The following is an 18,037-nucleotide window of genomic DNA, read 5'->3' as shown; positions in this document are numbered from 1 at the left end:
GGGTTCGTAAATGTACGGATGACACTAAGGTCGGTAAAGTTGTAGATAGTGACGAAGGATGCTGTCGGTTAGAAAGAGGCACAGATCAGCTGCAGAGCTGGACTGCAAGTTCACAAGTGGAGTTTAATGTGGAAAAGTGTGGCGTCATTCATTTTGGAAGGAGTACCAGGAACACAGAGGACTGGGATGGTGGTAAGATTCTTGGTAGAGTAGTTGAACAGAGCTAAGCGTCCATGTACATAGATTGTTGAAAGTTACCACCCAGGCTGAGAGGGTTGTTAAGAAGGCATTCAGTGTGAGAACTTTTATTGGTAGAGGGATCGAGTTTTAGAACCAGGAGATCATGCTGCAGCTGGACAAAACTCTGGTGCGGTCACATTTGGAGAGCTGTGAACAGTTTAGATTATCACATTACAGGAAGGATATATGAAGAAGGTTTGAAGGGCTATGGGTCAAATGCAGCGAAAACTGACTCGTTCAGGGACTCCGATCAGCATGGACCAGTTGGATCGAAGGAACTGTTTCCGTGCTGCATGACTCTGCCTCCAGTTATTAGGAGAGGAGACTACTGAGGTAAGGCATGTTGTAGACACTGAAACAAGTTACAGACAGAGGGGTTGCAGTTTGGAAAGCAGTAAATTTCAAATATGTGGAGGGGCTATAAGGAAGGGAGGAGGCTACAGAAATAAGACTTATTATAGAAATTAAAAATTATTGAAGAAACTGGTCCACAAGATATGCTATAGATACAGTATTGCAGAGTAGCAAGCCTTAGTACTGGGTAGTCAGTCTGTACTCTCTTCCACATCCAGTACTGTATCTATGTCATGTCCTGTTAGCTGGTGTTTGGAGCCCTCTCATTGCTGTCTGCTCTGTGCACTGTGAGTGATCTTACTTCACTGCAGGATTTATTGAAGGCTCCAGATCTCCCTACCCTTTGTCTCTCAGGCTTACCAACCATCTTCAATGGGGTGATGAATGGGACACCCAGCAGCTGGGAAATCTATTGAGTCAGGACCTTCCTGAGTATCTACAGGAGACAAAGAAATAGACAGAATGAGAAATTAGAGTGATGCAGTGAGGGTTACACATGGAGAATGATCCTGAGTATCACAGAGATCTGGAACATACCAGTCTCAATTCCTGTTCCTTGCTGCATCATCTCTCTGTGGTGGAGAATTCTGTCATACATGGTGGAATTTGAAGTCAGTAATATTAAATATAGGAGTTAACATTTCCTAAATATGCATGAAACCATTGCTGATGTACAAAAAAACCCAAATACTTATCCTTCAGAGAAGGACATCTGCCATTCCTCACGTAATCTCCAGGACATCCCCACAGCTAAGTGTTTGCTCCTCAATGAACCTCTGAAATGGCCGAGCAACTTACTCAGCTCAACGGCAGGTAGAGCTGGGCAAGAAACGCTGGTAAGCCAGAGACACCCACATCTCACACCACGTTTAAAAATAAATCCATGAGAATGGTCCCACTGGAACTGTGCTGGCACCAGTGTCCTGGTCAATCATGCAGGTAGGTTTATAGGTGCTTTAAACTGACAAAGAGGATGCAGAGACAGCGTTCAGGTGAAAGGAGCTTTCCAAATCCAAAGGGAAAAGGTGAAGCATAGGAACAGCAAGCTGAAAGGAACAGGATGGGACAAAGTTTAACTAAAAATGTACATCAGCCAATCGGCTTGTGACCGGAATTGTGGGAAAGAGTAAATTATGCTTTTTTTTAGAATGGACAAAGTTGCTACCCTTTTTTCATTAATGTTTGTATAAAATCCCTTTGAATTCTCCTTCACTCTAATTGCCAAAGCTATCCCCTGTCCGCTTTTTGCTCTTATGTATACTCTTACTGACTTTATACTCTTCTAAGGATTCACTGGATTTCGCCTATAGGTACTTGACATATGTGTCCTTCTTTTTCTTAACCAAAACATCAATCTTTCTAGTCATCCAACAGTCCCTGGACCTATAAGCCTTTCCTTCACACTAACAGGAATACTGTATACTGTCTCTGGACTCTCGTTATCTCATTTTTGAAGGCTCCCATTTTGCAATGATAAAGGTTTCATTCTCTCAAAATCAAAGCTCACTAATTCCTGCACCTTTTGAAACTGCCGCTGAAATATAATGAAAAACTATCATTCCAAACGAAGGCTTTGTTGAGCTGAGCTCTGGTCAGTCATGCAGATCTGAAGGGCACATAATCAGCATCAGGTCAGTGTCAGGCACACAGACAGTATGGGCAATTAGATTTACATCTGAACTCACATTTCCCAGCCTGAGAATCTGAAGCTGTGTTCAGCCATTCTGATAAACATCTCCAAATTTAGGTCATCAAGATTGAACAGTGATCCAATCAAAATTAGAATCCATCATTCAAACTGGAACATCCTTCAGTTTCCACAACACATTCTAACTTGGTCCCATCCTACAGGTTCTATAAATCCTACTAACTCTAACCTCCTGCAGGATCCACTTCCCTTCCTACATTTGGACCACCCTCCAGTTTCGACAGCCCCTCTTACCTCTGTAACATGAATCGGACTCAACCACTCTTCCTTCTTCTGCAATGTTCACCAAAAGGGCAATGGAGAATGGTGGAGGTTAGAAAGGGAGGGATATCAGGACAGGAGGGTAATGCAGATATTAGGAATATTGCAGTGGCAAAAGGAGGCTTCAGGAATTTAGAGTGTTGATGCTAATGAAGGAAGTTACAGCACTAAGGAGGATTATAGGGACGTTAAGAGATTTCACAGTTTAGGAGTGTTGTAGGCACTGGAGGAAGTTACCAAGATTGGGAGGGTTTAAATTGGAAGGATTTCACAGAAAACCTTGACAAGGTTAAAAGTAGGATTCTTGGTAATGGTGGAGGAACGGCGGGATCTTGGGGTTCAATCCATAGATCCCTCAAAGTTGTCAACCAAGTTTAAAGGGGTATTGAGAAGGTTTATGGTGTGTTGGATTTCATGAGCAGGGGGAATGAGTTTAAGAGCCACAAAGTTATGATGCAGCTCTATAGACTCCTGGTTAGACCACACTTAGTATATCATGTTCAGTTCTGGTTGCCTTATTATCGTAAAGATGTGGAAGCTTCAGAGAGTGTGCAGAGGAGATTTATCAGGATGCTGCCTGGACAGGAGGGCAGGCCTTATGAAGAAAGGCTGAGGGAGCTAGGGCTTTTCTCTTTGAGGATGATAAGTCATTTGGTAGAGGTGCACGAGACGATGCGAGTCTGAGATAGAGTGGATAGCCGAAGAATTGTTCCATTGTGAAGATGGTTATCAGAAGGGGGCATAATTTAAAGGTGATTGGAGAAAGTTTTAGGTGGGTTGTCAAAGGTAGGTTCTTTACACAGAGTGCGGTGGGTGCGTGGAATGCACTGCCAACGGTAGTAGTAGAGTCAGTTACATTAGGGATAGTTAATTAACTCATCGATAGGCACATGGATGATAGTAAAATGTAGGGTCTGTAGATTATATTTTGATTACAGAGTAGGATACAAGGTCGGCACAGCATTGTGATCGATATAGGAGGGGTTGCAATGGCACGCAGATGTTTCAGAAAGCTGGAGAGGATGAGATCTGGAGGAGCACACACAAATAGGAGGTGTTACTTGGAATATCAGAGGAAATAGAGGCAGCAATGGTCTGATCAGGAGCAGACGATGTCGACTCCGAGGGTTCTGGAGATTGGACGTGGTTTCACCAGGAAGGAGCACCGTAGAGCCACGGAGGTTACAGAAATGTGGAGAGCTGTAGGGCCTACAGGTGGTTCATGAATATAGGGAAGTTGGGAGGGAAGGAGCAGTTTACAGGCAAAAGAATGTCGGGAGGATGGAGTGGTTTACACAGACAAGGAGTGCTTTCGGAGCAGATCACAGAGAAAAAGTGGCTTATACAAATTGAAAGAACAAACAGACATATGCAAAGTAGTCAGACAGAAAATGTTTATAGATATAGGAGGGGAAGGTTCTAGAGTTTATTTGGATATGAAGGGTGTGGTGTCTGACGGATTTTCTGAGATAAGGACAGCAATTTTGGTTGGAGACATTTTACAGAAAAAAAAGGACCATTAATAAGCTCCTACAGTTTGGTCAAGGGAAGGGTTGTAGGGGACGGTGACATTTACACAGATTGGGATGTCAGAGCTGGAGGAAATTATGGAGATGAGTAGATGGATGGAGAGACTGGGGGAGCTTACATTGACAGGGTGGGTGCTAGCGACAGGAGGATGTTATACAGATAATGGGTCTTGTAGGAACTAGATCGGGACAGACACAGGCATTGGAGTGAGTTCACAGATCGAGAGTGCGGCAGGGATCTGAGAGGATTGTGGAGTCTCCAAATATTGATTGTGTCTCTCGGACTGGAAGAGCTTATGTAGATACAGAAACTTTAAAGCCAATGTATGCCAACTTGCTTTTCGTGAGTAGAGCCTCAATATCCCCCATCAGCCAGGGATCCCTGAACCTGCCAGCTTTTCCCTTCACCATAACAGGGACATACTGACCCTGGATTCTTGAGATCACACCTTTCAAAGCCTCCCATTTGCCAGGCGTTCCTTTTTATTCAAACAGACTCATCCAGTCAATGGTAGTCACGATTTGGAGATGCCGGTGTTTGACTGGGGTGGGCAAAGTTAGAAGTCAAACAACACCACGTCCAGCAGGTTTGTTTCGCAGTGCTAGTTTTCAGAGCGTTGCTTTTTCATCGCTGGATATGGAACATAGTTATAAGGCACAGAATTTATAGCAACAGGATTGCAATGTCATGGAACGTAATATTAAACACATTTAGATTAAGTCTTTCATCTTTTGGAATGATCAATAGCGCTTACAAATCTAATTGGACTATAAACAGTTGTCGTGTGATTTTTAGCTGCACCTAATCGACCTCTGCTCGATACTGCCTAATGGCCACAAAACTGGCCCTGCTCCACTTTAGCGCCTTAATCTGTGGACCCGCTCGATGTTTTTCCATAACTATATGAATTCTCAGATTGGTGTGGTCAGTGGGCCCAAAGTACTCTCCGACTGACCTTGTTTTCTGAGGGGAGGTCCAGTGTTGCACCTGCCTAAGTAGAGTTAGGCCGTCTACATCTTGATTTCGGAAATGCTCTTGGGCATATTTGACAAATTTCACTCCGTCCGGGCCTTTTACATTCTGGGTGTCCCAGTCAATCCATGGGAAATTAAAATCTCCAAACAATACTTCTTTATTATTCCTAATGTTATCACCAATCTCTCAACACATCTGCTCCTCTAGTATCCGCTGGCTTTTTGAGGGTTATAACACAGTCCCAACAGTTTAACCATTCCCTTTTTGTTTATAACTTCCAAACATATGGCTTTATTTGAATTCCCCTTAAGAGTATCCTCACTAAACTCAGTTGTTATGTCCTTCGTTATCAAAAGGAGAGCTCCCCCTCCTCACTTCCTTATCCTTCTGTCACACCTGTAGCTTCTGTATTCTGGAACACTGAGCTGCCAGTCCTGCCCTTCTCTCAGCCATGTTTCTGTTATGGCTATAATATCCCAGTCCCCAGAGCTAATCCATGCTCTAAGCTCATCTGCCTTACCAGACTGGTCTCGTGTGTTGAAATAAGTGCCTGTTAAACCAGAAATCTTTTCCCTTCCTTGACTGTCCCCCTGGATATCCTGAATAGGAAACTTGCTCTCGATAGCTGACGTGTCTTCCCCTGATTGGTCAATGGCCTCTCTCCTATTCAAAGTCCCAAACTCCTACCAAAAAAATTTAAGCCTTCCAGGGTAACACGAGCAAATCTCCCCCCAGTGATACTGGTACCCCTCTGCATCAAGTCTAACCTATCCGCTTGTACAGGTCACCTCTATCCCAGAATAGATCCCAATCATCCAAGGTCTGAAAACCCTGCCCCCTCCAACAACTGCTCAGGCGCACATCCATCTGGGATAATTTTCTATGTCTATCCTCACTCCCAAATGGCACTGGGTGTAATCCAGAGATCACTACCCTTGAGGTACAGCTTTTTAAATTCTTATTGAACTCCCTGTACTAATTTTACCGAACCCCATCCCTTTGACTACCTTGGTCAACAGTACAAATGTGTACAATGGCCTCTGGCTGTTCGACTCTCGGTTCCAAATGTTCAGTAACCGCTCAGAGACATCATTGACCTTAATACCCGAGAGGCAGCACACCATCCTGGGGTCTCTTCTGCAGCCACACAGTCTCCTGCCAATCCCCCTCAGAACTGAGACTCCTATTAGTATCACGATCATTGGACAGGATGTGCCAAACATGGGCTGGGAAGAACCATCTGCGCTTGGGTCTATTTTTGCTAAATGGGAGCATTTTAAAGTGATACAGTGAAAGTTCAGGGCTGATGTGTTCATGAGGATGGAATGGCAAAGGCAGCAATCCAGAAAATACATATCAAGCGATATCGTGAATTTTATAAAGAAAATACAGTGAGATAAAACCAGGTGAAGCCCTTCACAGTATGGAGAGTGCAAGGGGGTCTTTAAAAATGAGGGTCAAACAATGGTACAGAGATATCCTTGGCAGATATTGTTAGGCAAAGCCACAAGATGTTTTACCGTACAGTTAGAGTAAGAGGATTACTGGGGAAAGAGTGGGGCTGGTTAGAAACCAAAGGGACGATGTGAGCATGGAGCCAGAGGAAGTAGCTGAGGTCTTCAATGAACACTTCCCATCTGTATTCACACAGGAGAAAGGCATTGTTGCCGGGCGTTTCAGTCGGGATGATGAGGTTCGAGAACATGTGAAGATCAGTAAGGACGAGGTATTAAATGCTTTGGCTGATATAAAGGTGGGGAAATCCCCAGTGCCCAATGAAATGTATCCGAGGCTGCTTTGGGAGGTAAGGGAGGAGATTGCTGGGTCCCTGGTGGCAACAGTGATAGGCCAGGTAATTACAGAGCAGATAGTCTGACAGCAGGGAGAGGGAAATTATTGGGAACAATCCTGAGGGACAAGATGTATCAACATTTGGAAAGGCAGGAATCGATTAGGGAATGTCATTACGAATTTGGTAGAGGAAGATACTATCTGAACAATTCAGTTTAGGTTTTTGAAATAGTATCTGAAAATATTGATGTGCAGGTGATGTGGGTTCCATGATAGGGATTTTAACTTTCTAAACCGAGACTGAGACTGCCAATGTGTTCTGACCTTCGATGGAACACATTTGTTCAGTACGTTCAATAAAACTGTTTCCGTCAATATGTAAATGAACTGCCTGGAGAAAGGGGTAAAACCTGACCTCCCCTTGGGAAGCAATGTAGAGAAAAGTGTTTGAGGTGTTAGTGGGGGAATTTTGGTAAAGTGACCACAATTCTATTAGTTTGAAAATAGCTATGGAAAATTGATAGGCCTGGTCCACAAGTTGAAGATCAAAATTGGCCTTGCCCCAATCCAGAAGGTATTAGTCAAGAGATTTTAAAAGTTGATATTTGGAGGCTATTTGCACGTGAAGGAACCTCAGGCAGGGGGGAAGCTTTCAAAAGAGAGAAAATGAGAGCTCAGTGCCAGCATATTCCTGTTAGTGTGAAGAACAATGCTGATCACAAGTAGGAAACACTGGATGACTGGGATATTGAGGTTATGGTCAAGAAAAAAGTGGGCACGTCATTATATAGCCAGCTGGATTAAGTGTGTCTCTTGAAGAACATTGTAGTAATTCACTTAAGAGGGAAATCAGGAGAGCCCAAAGAGGACCCAAGAAAGCTTTAGCAAACAAGTTTCAGGAAAATCCATAGATGTTCTACAAGAGTATTCATAAAAAAGATTAACTTAGGACAAAATGTGGCTCTTTAAAGATCAATGGCGCCATCAATGTATGGAGTCACAGGAGATGGATGACATCTTAAACAAAAAAATCACATCACGACTTACTGTGGACAAAGGCTAGGGAAGTCAGGGAAATAAACAGTGATATCTTCAAAAGAGTCTGCATTACAGAGCAGGAGGTGCTGGAGGATTTAAAATCCATAAAAAACAAGACAATTTCTGGGAATTAATCAAGTTTGTCCCTGGATATTGGAGGAAGTTAGGGACGAAATTAAGGAGTCCTTCACAGAGATATTTCTATCACTGACAGCCACAGGTGAAGGGCTGGGAGCCTGGAGGGTTGTTAATGTTGTGCCAGTATTTTGGAAAAGCTGCAACGGAAATGCAGGGACCTAAAGACCAATTAGCTCGATGTCAGTGGTACAAATGTTGTTAGAAGTGATTCTGCGGGACAGGAGTTAAATGCATTTCAGAAAGTAAGGATTGATTATGGATAGTCAGGACAGTTTTGTGCATACAAATTCGTGTCTCACAAATGAATAGAATTTGCTAATGAAGTGACCAAGAAGACAGACATAATATAGGAGTCATTGTTAGTAGGTTTGTGGATAACAACATTTGTGTTATAGTGGGCAGGGAATACAGATATCAAAGTGGCTCTCGAATAACAGGGACAGTGGGACAAGGTATAAAAGATGGTATTTAATTCAGGTGTTGGACTTTTTAAGACATACCAGGGTGGACTAACACAGTTAATGGTAGAGCCCTGGGCTACCAGGGTTAAACAGAGAGAGACCAAGGGGTGCAGTTACATTGTTCCCTGGAAGTGACATCACAGGTGGACAGGATGGGGAATGCGGATTTGGCACACTTGCCCTCATGCGTTAGAGCATTGAGTACATGAGGTGGGACATCATGAAACGGCTGTACAAGACATTACTGGGTCTCCAGTTGGAGTACTGTGTAGAATTCTGATCCTCGTGCTTTAGGAAGCATTTTTTGAAACTGCAAATGGAGCAAAGAATGATGAAGATGTTACTGGTCCTGGAGGGTTTAACTTACAAGGAGAGGCTGGATAAGCTGGAAAACGAAACGGGGGTGGGGGGGCGGGAAGAGATAGATTCTCAGAAAAGTTTAAGGAGAATCCAAAGAGATCCAATAGCATACAAGTACAAAACTGCAACTAGAGAGACAATAGGGCCCCTACTGTGTGGAGCCACAGGAGTTGGGTGAGACCCAAAGCGAATATTTCATATCAAAGCATATTGTGGAAAAAGACCAGGAAGCAAAGGGAAAGAAACAGTGATGTCTTGAAAAGAGTTCCCCATTACAGAAGAGCTGGTGTTAGAGGTCTTAAACACAAAAGTAGATAAAAACCCAGGTTCTGAACAAGTGTATCCCAGCACATGGTGGCAAAGTAGAGGCAGTTACCACGTCAGAGATAATTGTATCATTGTCCTTCATATATCCATTGGGTGTAGGTGGCTGAGGGGTGACCTGACATAGGTTTATAAGAACCATGAGGGGTATACATAAGGTGAATTACCAAGATCTTTACCCCAGGATAGGGGAGTCCATAACAAAGCGGCATAAATGTGTGATGATAAAGGAAAGAGTTAAAATGGACCAGAGGAGAACATTTCTCACACAGAAGATGATGTACGTATTAAATGAACTGCCGGCAAATGGCAGCGAAAAGTACATTAAAACCCGTGGAAGACCGTTGGGTACGTAGATGGAGAGGAGAAGGTTTGAAGTATATGGGTCAAATGCAGGCAAAAGCAACTCGTTCAGGGACACTGATCAGCATGGATTAGTTGGATCAAACCAAAGGTTCTGATTCAGTTCTGTTTGGTTCTGTCATTGCAGGAGGAGACTACCGAGATAAGGCATGTTGCAGAGACTGAAGCAAGTTACAGAGATAGGGATGTTAGTCTGGAATGCAGTAGATTTCAAACATGGGGAGGGACCATAGGTGATCACAGGGGCAGGAGGTGGTCACAGGGACAGGAATGGTTATATGAGTTACAAATTATTGAAGACCTCATACCATGAGACATGCCATAGATACAATGTTGGAGATGGAACTCAGAACACAAAGATCCCAGGCAGCATTACCACCCTCTCAGGGGAGGCCTGCTTTCCCCACTGTACTGCTGATGCTCATTAAGACAGCACAGGTCTGGATTGATAACTGTGACACTCCTGATGCTGTCTTTGTACAACAAAACTAACAGTAGGGGTGGTGATTGAGACTGGGGTGTCTCTGTACTGTGCTCCCCCACCAGCATTGGCTCTATGTCATATCTTGTTAGGCGATGTTTGGATACCTCTCATTGCTCTCTACTTTGTGCACTATGAGTGATCTTACCTCATTGCAGGATTTATTGAAGGCTTCAGATCTCCCTCCCCTCTGTCTCACTGGCTGATCAACGATCTTCAATGAGCTGATGAACGAGACACCCAGAAGCTGGGATTATACTGAGTCAGGAACTTCCTGAGTACCTACCTGAGACAGAGAAATAGACAGAATTGGAAATTAAACTGGTGCAGTGAGAGCTACAGACTTCAAATTGCACTGAGTCCTACAGAGATCTGGAAAATCCCAGTTTCCATCCCTGGCCTGTGCTGCGTTTTCTCGCTGGAGTGGACAATTCTGTTGGCTCAGAATCTGGTGTAGCTGCAAGAGTGAGAGACACTGACAGAGGCAGCAAGTAGACCCACGCAGTGAGGGATATCACATGGAGAGATACTGAGTGATATCACCGGAGTGCTGGAAGGTATCGGGATCACACAATTGTGTGGAAAGAAGGGGTTCTGCTTCATGATGCACTGGTACTAGTGCTCAGGAACAAGCAGGCGGAGTGATGGCCAAGTGATATTATTGCAAGAGCACGTATTCAAGCCCTCAGGTATTGTTCAGGGGAGGCAGATTTGAATCCCGCCATCTGAAATGGTGAATTTGTAATCAATAATTTTAAACATAATAACTAACAATCCAGAAATAAGTATGAAACAATTGCTGATGTACAAAATATCCAAACACCTGTCTTTTCGGGAAGGACATCTGCCCATCCTCACGTGGTCTGCACGACGGACCAACAGCAAAGTGTTTGCCTCTCAATTACCCTCTGAAATGATCGAGCAAGCTACTCAGTTCAACAGCAGCTAGGGCTGGGCAACAAATGTTCAGTCAGAGACACCCACATTCCCTTAGTGAATAAAAACAATCCCATTGCACTGGGCTCCAGTGGAACGGTGATGGGAATGGAGTCCTGGCCAATGATGTCGGTAGGTTTATGGGCAGGGCTTTATACTGACAGAGAGGATGCAGGGACAGGGCTCAGGTGAAATGAACTTTCCAAATCCAAAGAGAAAATGGGAAGTATCGGAACAGCATGGAAATTTGGCTGATGACAGCCAGAATGAACCGAAAGGGACAGGGTTTAACTTAACCGGTACACCATCGAATAGGTATGTGATAGGACATTGTGGGAAAGAGTAAATTATGTCTTTTTTTCGCGTGGACAAAGTCTCTGCAATAAGGTAGACGTATTTGTGACACAGAGATAAAAGAAATTTAGACACCAGCGAGACGTGGTTACAGGGCAAACAAAAGGTGTACGTAAGTATTAAATGGCTCAAAACTTTGCAGAAACTCGGGCAAAATGCGCAACAAGAACTATAATGGACAATAAAGGCATTACAGAGAAAGCATTTGGCCACAGATCATGAAGTAGAGTCACAATGTAAATTCTGGCTACTACTTGCCAAGGACAGAAAAAGTAGAACAGTTTTAACCACTGAACAGCATTTCATTGCACATCACTGCATTAAACATTGGATTTTTAAACAAAGATATTGTGATAATTTTGGGATACTTCAATATTCTCATAATCTGGGACAATCATACTGACAACAGTGATAGTGGAAGGGGAGTACACGTATTTTTTTTCCAGTGTTTCTTTGAATAACACATTGTGCAACTAGCTAGGGACATAACTATGTCAGATCGATGGTTGTGTGATGAAACTTAGTGAATGAGTAATGTCACCTGGAGAGATCCTCTGGGAAATTGTGATAAAGTGCAGTTTAAAGAAATATAAAGTTTTAGAGTGAATCACAGAAAGGACAAGTTACAATGAAAAACAAAAAGAGCCAATTGCATAAATTTGACAGGAGAAGTGACCAAGATAAACAGGCTAAACAGGCATGAACATGTGTCTGTAAATGAACAGTGGAAAACATTTGAAGGAACAGTGTAAAACACTCAATCATTCCATCGAAACAGACAAGACCTCAACAAGAAACTCATTCCTGTCCCTCACTCAGGACAAAATGGATCATATTAGATTATGAGGCTGACAAGATCAGCAAAACGTGCTTAAAATCCAGAAGTGAGAGTGTTAATTAAGGGTAAGTTTTAAAGGGATTGCAAAGGGTCTGCTCGCAGGAGGAGGGCAGTTGGAACGGGAATCATTGTCAGGGTTTAATGATACCACAGGAACAGGGAGAGTTGAAGGTGCTGGAGGTGGTGAAAGTGTTACAGAGAGTGGTCAGGGCCTGAATGGTGTTACAAAGCCAGTACGGATTGCTGCAGCTGGAGGGATTTGCAGAGATAGGTAGGGACATTGGAGGGAGAGGATCAGCCAGCTGCTCATCCAAAACCACCATGGCAGTGGCCACAGGATTTTTCGTACACACTGTTGACCATCCTCAGGCCATCGGGTTATTCACACGCAGTGTTGACCATTCTCAGCCCACAGGAGCATTCACATAGTATTTACGAATTACAGGCCAGAGGATAATCCACACACTGTATTGACTGTCCCCAGGTCACAGGATTATTTATACACAGTATTGCCAACCCTCAGGCCACAGGATTATTACATAGTTTTGAGCATTCACAGTGCACAGGATTATTCATACTCTATATTGACCATGCACAGGCCACAGTATAATTAACAAACAGAAATGACCATGCAGAGACCACAGATTATTAACACATAGCATTAACCATCCATAGGCCACATTATTACTCACACACAGTATCGACGGTTCACAAGCCACAAGTTTAACAACACAGTATTGACCATTCTCAGGCTGCAGGATTATTCACACACAGTATTGCCCATTCACAAGTCTCAGGATTATTAAAACACAGTATTGAACAACCTCAGGCAACAGGATTATTCACACACTACATTGACCATCCTCAGACCACATATTCACACACAGTATTGAACATCCTCAGGACACAGGATCTCTCACACACGGTATTGACCAGCCTACGGCCACAGGAGTTTTGAACATACTGTCTTGAACATTTACAGGTCACAGGATTACCCACACACTGTATTGACTACCCTCAGGCCACAGGATTGTTCACACACAGTATTGAGCATTCACAGTGCACAGGATTATTCGCATACAGTACTGGCAATCCTCAGGCCACAGTATTAACAAATAGAAGAAATGACCATGCACAGGCATAGGTTATTAACACATGCTATTGACCATCGAAAGGCCACAGGATTATTAACACGCAGTATTGACCATTCTTGGGCAAAGGTTTATTCACACACTGTATAGACGATTCACAGGCTACAGGATTATTCACACACAGTATTGACCATCATCAGTTTGGAAGATTATTCACACAGTATTCTACATCGCCAGGCCTCAGGATTATTCCCATACTGTATTGACCATCCTCAGGCCATAGCATTATTCACACACAGTATTGACCATTCACAGTCCAAAGGATAATTTACACAAAGTGCTGACCATCCTCAGTCCACAGGATTACTCACGCACAGTATTGTCCATCCGAAGATCGCAGGATTATTCACTCTCCGAATTGAGCATTCACAGCACACAGAATTATTCACACACAGCATCGACTACACTCAGGCCACAGGTTTATTCTCACACAGTATTAAGCAGTCACAGTGCACAGCATTATTCACACTCGGTGTTGACCATCCTCAGGCAAAGGGTTATTCACACACAGTATTGACGATTCACAGTCCACAGCATTACTCTCACGTAGAATTGAACAATCGCAGGCAACGGGATGAATCACACATTGCATTGATCATCCTCAGGCCACAGGATTATTCACACATAGTATTGACAATCTTCAGAACGCAGTATTATTAAAAACCAGGATTGACTATGCACAGGCCACAGATTATTAACACACAGTAGTGACCATTCAACAGCCATAGCCTTATTCCCGCACACAATTTATTATCCTCAGGCCACAGCCATATTTACACACAGTATTGACTATCCTCTGGCTACAGCTTTATTCACACACAATATTGACCATCCAGAGGCCAAGGGTTTATTCTCACGCAGTACTGACTACACTCAGACCACAGATTATTAACACACGTATTGACCATTCACAGGCCTCAGGATTATTCCCACACAGTATTGACTATACTCACACACAGTACTGAGCAGTCACAGTGCACAGGGTTATTCCCACACAGTATTGACTGTACTCACACACAGTACTGAGCAGTCACAGTGCACAGGGTTATTCACACACAGTATTGACAATTCACAGGCTACGGATTATTCACACACATCATTGACCATCATCAGTCCGGACAATTATTCACACACAGTACTGACTATCCCCAGGCCACAGGATTATTCACACACAGTATTGACCATTGACAGTCCAAAGAATTAATTGCACATCGTGTTGACCATCCTCAATCCACAGGATTACTCACATATAGTATTGACCATCCGAAGACCATAGCATTATTCACTCATAGTATTGATCATTCAGAGCCCGCAGGATTCTTCACACAAGCATTGACCATTCACAGATAACAGGATTATTCTCACGCAGGATTGAACAACCTCAGGCAACAGGATTAATCACACGTCGTATTGATCATCCTTAGGCTGCAGGATTACTCACACGCAGTTTTGATCATCCTCAGGCCAAGAGTTACTCACACACAGTACGAATGATTCACACAACAGATGATTAGTCATACACAGTATTGACAAACCTTCGGCCACAGGAATACTCACAAACAATATTCAACATTCTTAGGACACAGGATTAATCACACATAGTATTGATCACCCTCCGGCCACAGGATTAATGAACACACTGTTTTGACCACTTCCAGGTCCCAGGATTATTCACAGACAGTAGTCACTATCCTCAGGCCACAGGATTATTCACACACATTATTGAGCATTCACAGTGCACAGGATTATTCAACACTTTGTATAGTACATCCACAGGCCACACTATTATTAACAAACAGTATTGACGGTCCACAGGATTATTCGCACACTGTTTTGACCACCCTCAAGCCACAGGATTGTTCACACACAGTATTGATCATCCTCAGGCTAAGAGTTATTCACACACAGTATTGATGATTCACAGGCCAGAGGATTATTCACACGTGGTATTGACCATTCACTGTCCAAGGATAATTCACAGACAGTATTGACTGTTCACAGGCCACAGGATTATTCGCACACAGTATTGTACATCCTAGGGCCTCAGAATTATTCACACACTGTATTGACCCGTCTACAGCCACAGAATTTTGAATCCACTGCCTTGTCACTTTAAAGCCACAGAATTATTCACACACGGTATTGACCATTCTCAAGCCAGAGGATTATTTTCACATGTTAATGACCACCATCAGCCCACAAGATTATTTACACACATTATTGACCAACCTCAGGCCACAGTATTCATAAACAGTATTGAGCATTCATAGTTCCCAGGATTATTTACACACAGTATTGACAATCCACAGTCCACAGGATTATTCACGCAACTATACTCCATCCGCAGGCTGCAGGATTATTCGCACACAGTATTCTACATCCTCAGGTCTCAGAATTATTCACACACTGTATTGACCAGCCCACGGCCACAGGATTATTCACACACAGTGTTGACCATTCACAGTACAAAGGAATAATTACACATCATGTTGACCATCCTCAGTCCACAGGATTATTCACACACAGTGTTGACCATTCACAGCCTACAGCATTATTCACACACAGCATTGAACAACCTCAGGCAACAGGATTAATCACACATGGAACTGACCATTCACTGTCCAAAGGATTATTCACACACTGTATTGAACATCCTCAGGCCACAGGATTATTTTCACATACTATAGACCAGCCTCCAGCCACAAGATTATTCACATCAGTATTGACCAACCTCAGGCCACAGGAGTATTCATAAACAATATTGAGCATTCATAGTTCCCAGGATTATTTAAATACAATATTGACTGTCCACAGAATTATTCACACATGTATTCTCCATCCTCAGGCCTCAGGATTATTCTCACACAGTAATGACCATCCTACGGCCACTGGATTTTTGAACCAACTGCCTTGACAGTTTACAAGCCACAGGATTATTCACACACATTATTGACCAGCCTCTGACCACAAGATTATTCACTCACAGTATTGTCCAACCTCAGGTCACAAAAGTGTTCATAAACAGTATTGAGCATTCATAGTTCCCAGGATTATTTAAACTCAGTATTGACAATCCACAGTTCACAGAAGTATCCATACAAATATTCTCCGTTTTCAGGCCGCAGGAGTATTCACACACAGTACTCTACATCGTCAGGCCTCAGGATTACACACACACTGTCTTGACCGGCCTACAGCCACAGAAGTTTTTAACCCTCTGCCTTATCAGTTTACAGGTGACAGGATAATTCACACAAGGTATTGACCATCCTCAGCCACAGGATTATTCAAGCACAGTATTGACCATCCACAGGCTAAGGTTTATTCACACACTGTATTGACTAACCTCAGGACACAGGGACTGACAGCCAGACTAATGCGACCCTTAGGACTTATAACAGCACACAAGCCAACTTCCACACTCAGACAACAACTTACTAGAACAAAGGACCCAATAGCCAGCACCAGCCAAACTAACGTAGTTTACAAAATACCATGCAAGGACTGCACAAAACACTATATAGGACAAACAGGAAGACAGCTAACAATCCGCATCCATGAACATCAGCTAGGACAAAACGACACGACCAGCTATCCCTAGTAGCCATACACTCAGACAACCAGGAACATGAATTTGACTGGGAAAACACTACCATCATAGGACAAGCCAGACAGAGAACAGCCAGGGAATTCCAAGAGGCATGGCATTCATCCACAAACTCCATTAACAGACACATGGACCTGGACCCCATATTCAAACCACTACAGCTGAAACTGACACCCGGAAGCGGCAAGAACATCCATCAACAGACACATCGACCTGGACCCCACATACAAACTACTACAGCTGAAACTGACACCCGGAAGCGGCAAGAACAAACCACTATAAATACCGGAAGAAACATCAAAGCAGCGCTTCACAGGAGGCTCCAATAGCACTGATGATGTTCCCTAGCCAGGGAACGAAACGTTTGCAGCAAAAACTTCCAGCTCGGCGAACAGAACTACAACACAGGAACATGCACAAGCAATATTAAACATTCTCCGGCCACATGGTTATTCACACACTGTACAGACCAGCCTACGGTTCCACGATTAATTGTTCACACTTGGTTTTGAAGATCATCAGGCCACAGGAGTATTCCTACACAGTATTGACGCTTCACAGACAACAGGATTATTCACACACAGAATATGACCACCCTCAGGCCAAGGGTTATTCACACACAGTATTGAAGATTCACAGGCCACAGGATTAGTGACACACGTTATTGACCATCCACAGGCAAAAGGATTGTTCACACACAGTATTGACCAGCCTCAGGTCACAGGATCATTCACAAACGATATTGGCCATCCGCAAAACACAGGATTATTTTCACATGGTATTGACAATCATCAGGACACATGTCTATTCACATAGTGTATTGACCATCCTCGGGCCACAGGATTATTCACACATGGTATTGACCATTCACTGTCCAAAGGATTGGTCTCACAAAGTATTGACCATCCTTAAGCCAAGGGTTATTCACATACAGTATTTACGATTCACGGGCCATAGGATTATTCACAGACAGTATTGACTGCCGTCAGTCCACAGGATTATTCACACACAGATATATTGACCATTCACAGGCCACATGATAATTCTCACACAGTATTGACCATTCTCAGCACACAGGATTATTCACCCCCAGTATTGACCGTCCTCAGGCAACAGTAATTTTCAGG

Source organism: Hemiscyllium ocellatum, chromosome 19 (genome assembly GCF_020745735.1).
Source record: "Hemiscyllium ocellatum isolate sHemOce1 chromosome 19, sHemOce1.pat.X.cur, whole genome shotgun sequence".
Lineage (NCBI taxonomy): Eukaryota > Metazoa > Chordata > Chondrichthyes > Orectolobiformes > Hemiscylliidae > Hemiscyllium > Hemiscyllium ocellatum.
Note: the sequence above shows the minus strand (reverse complement) of the source record.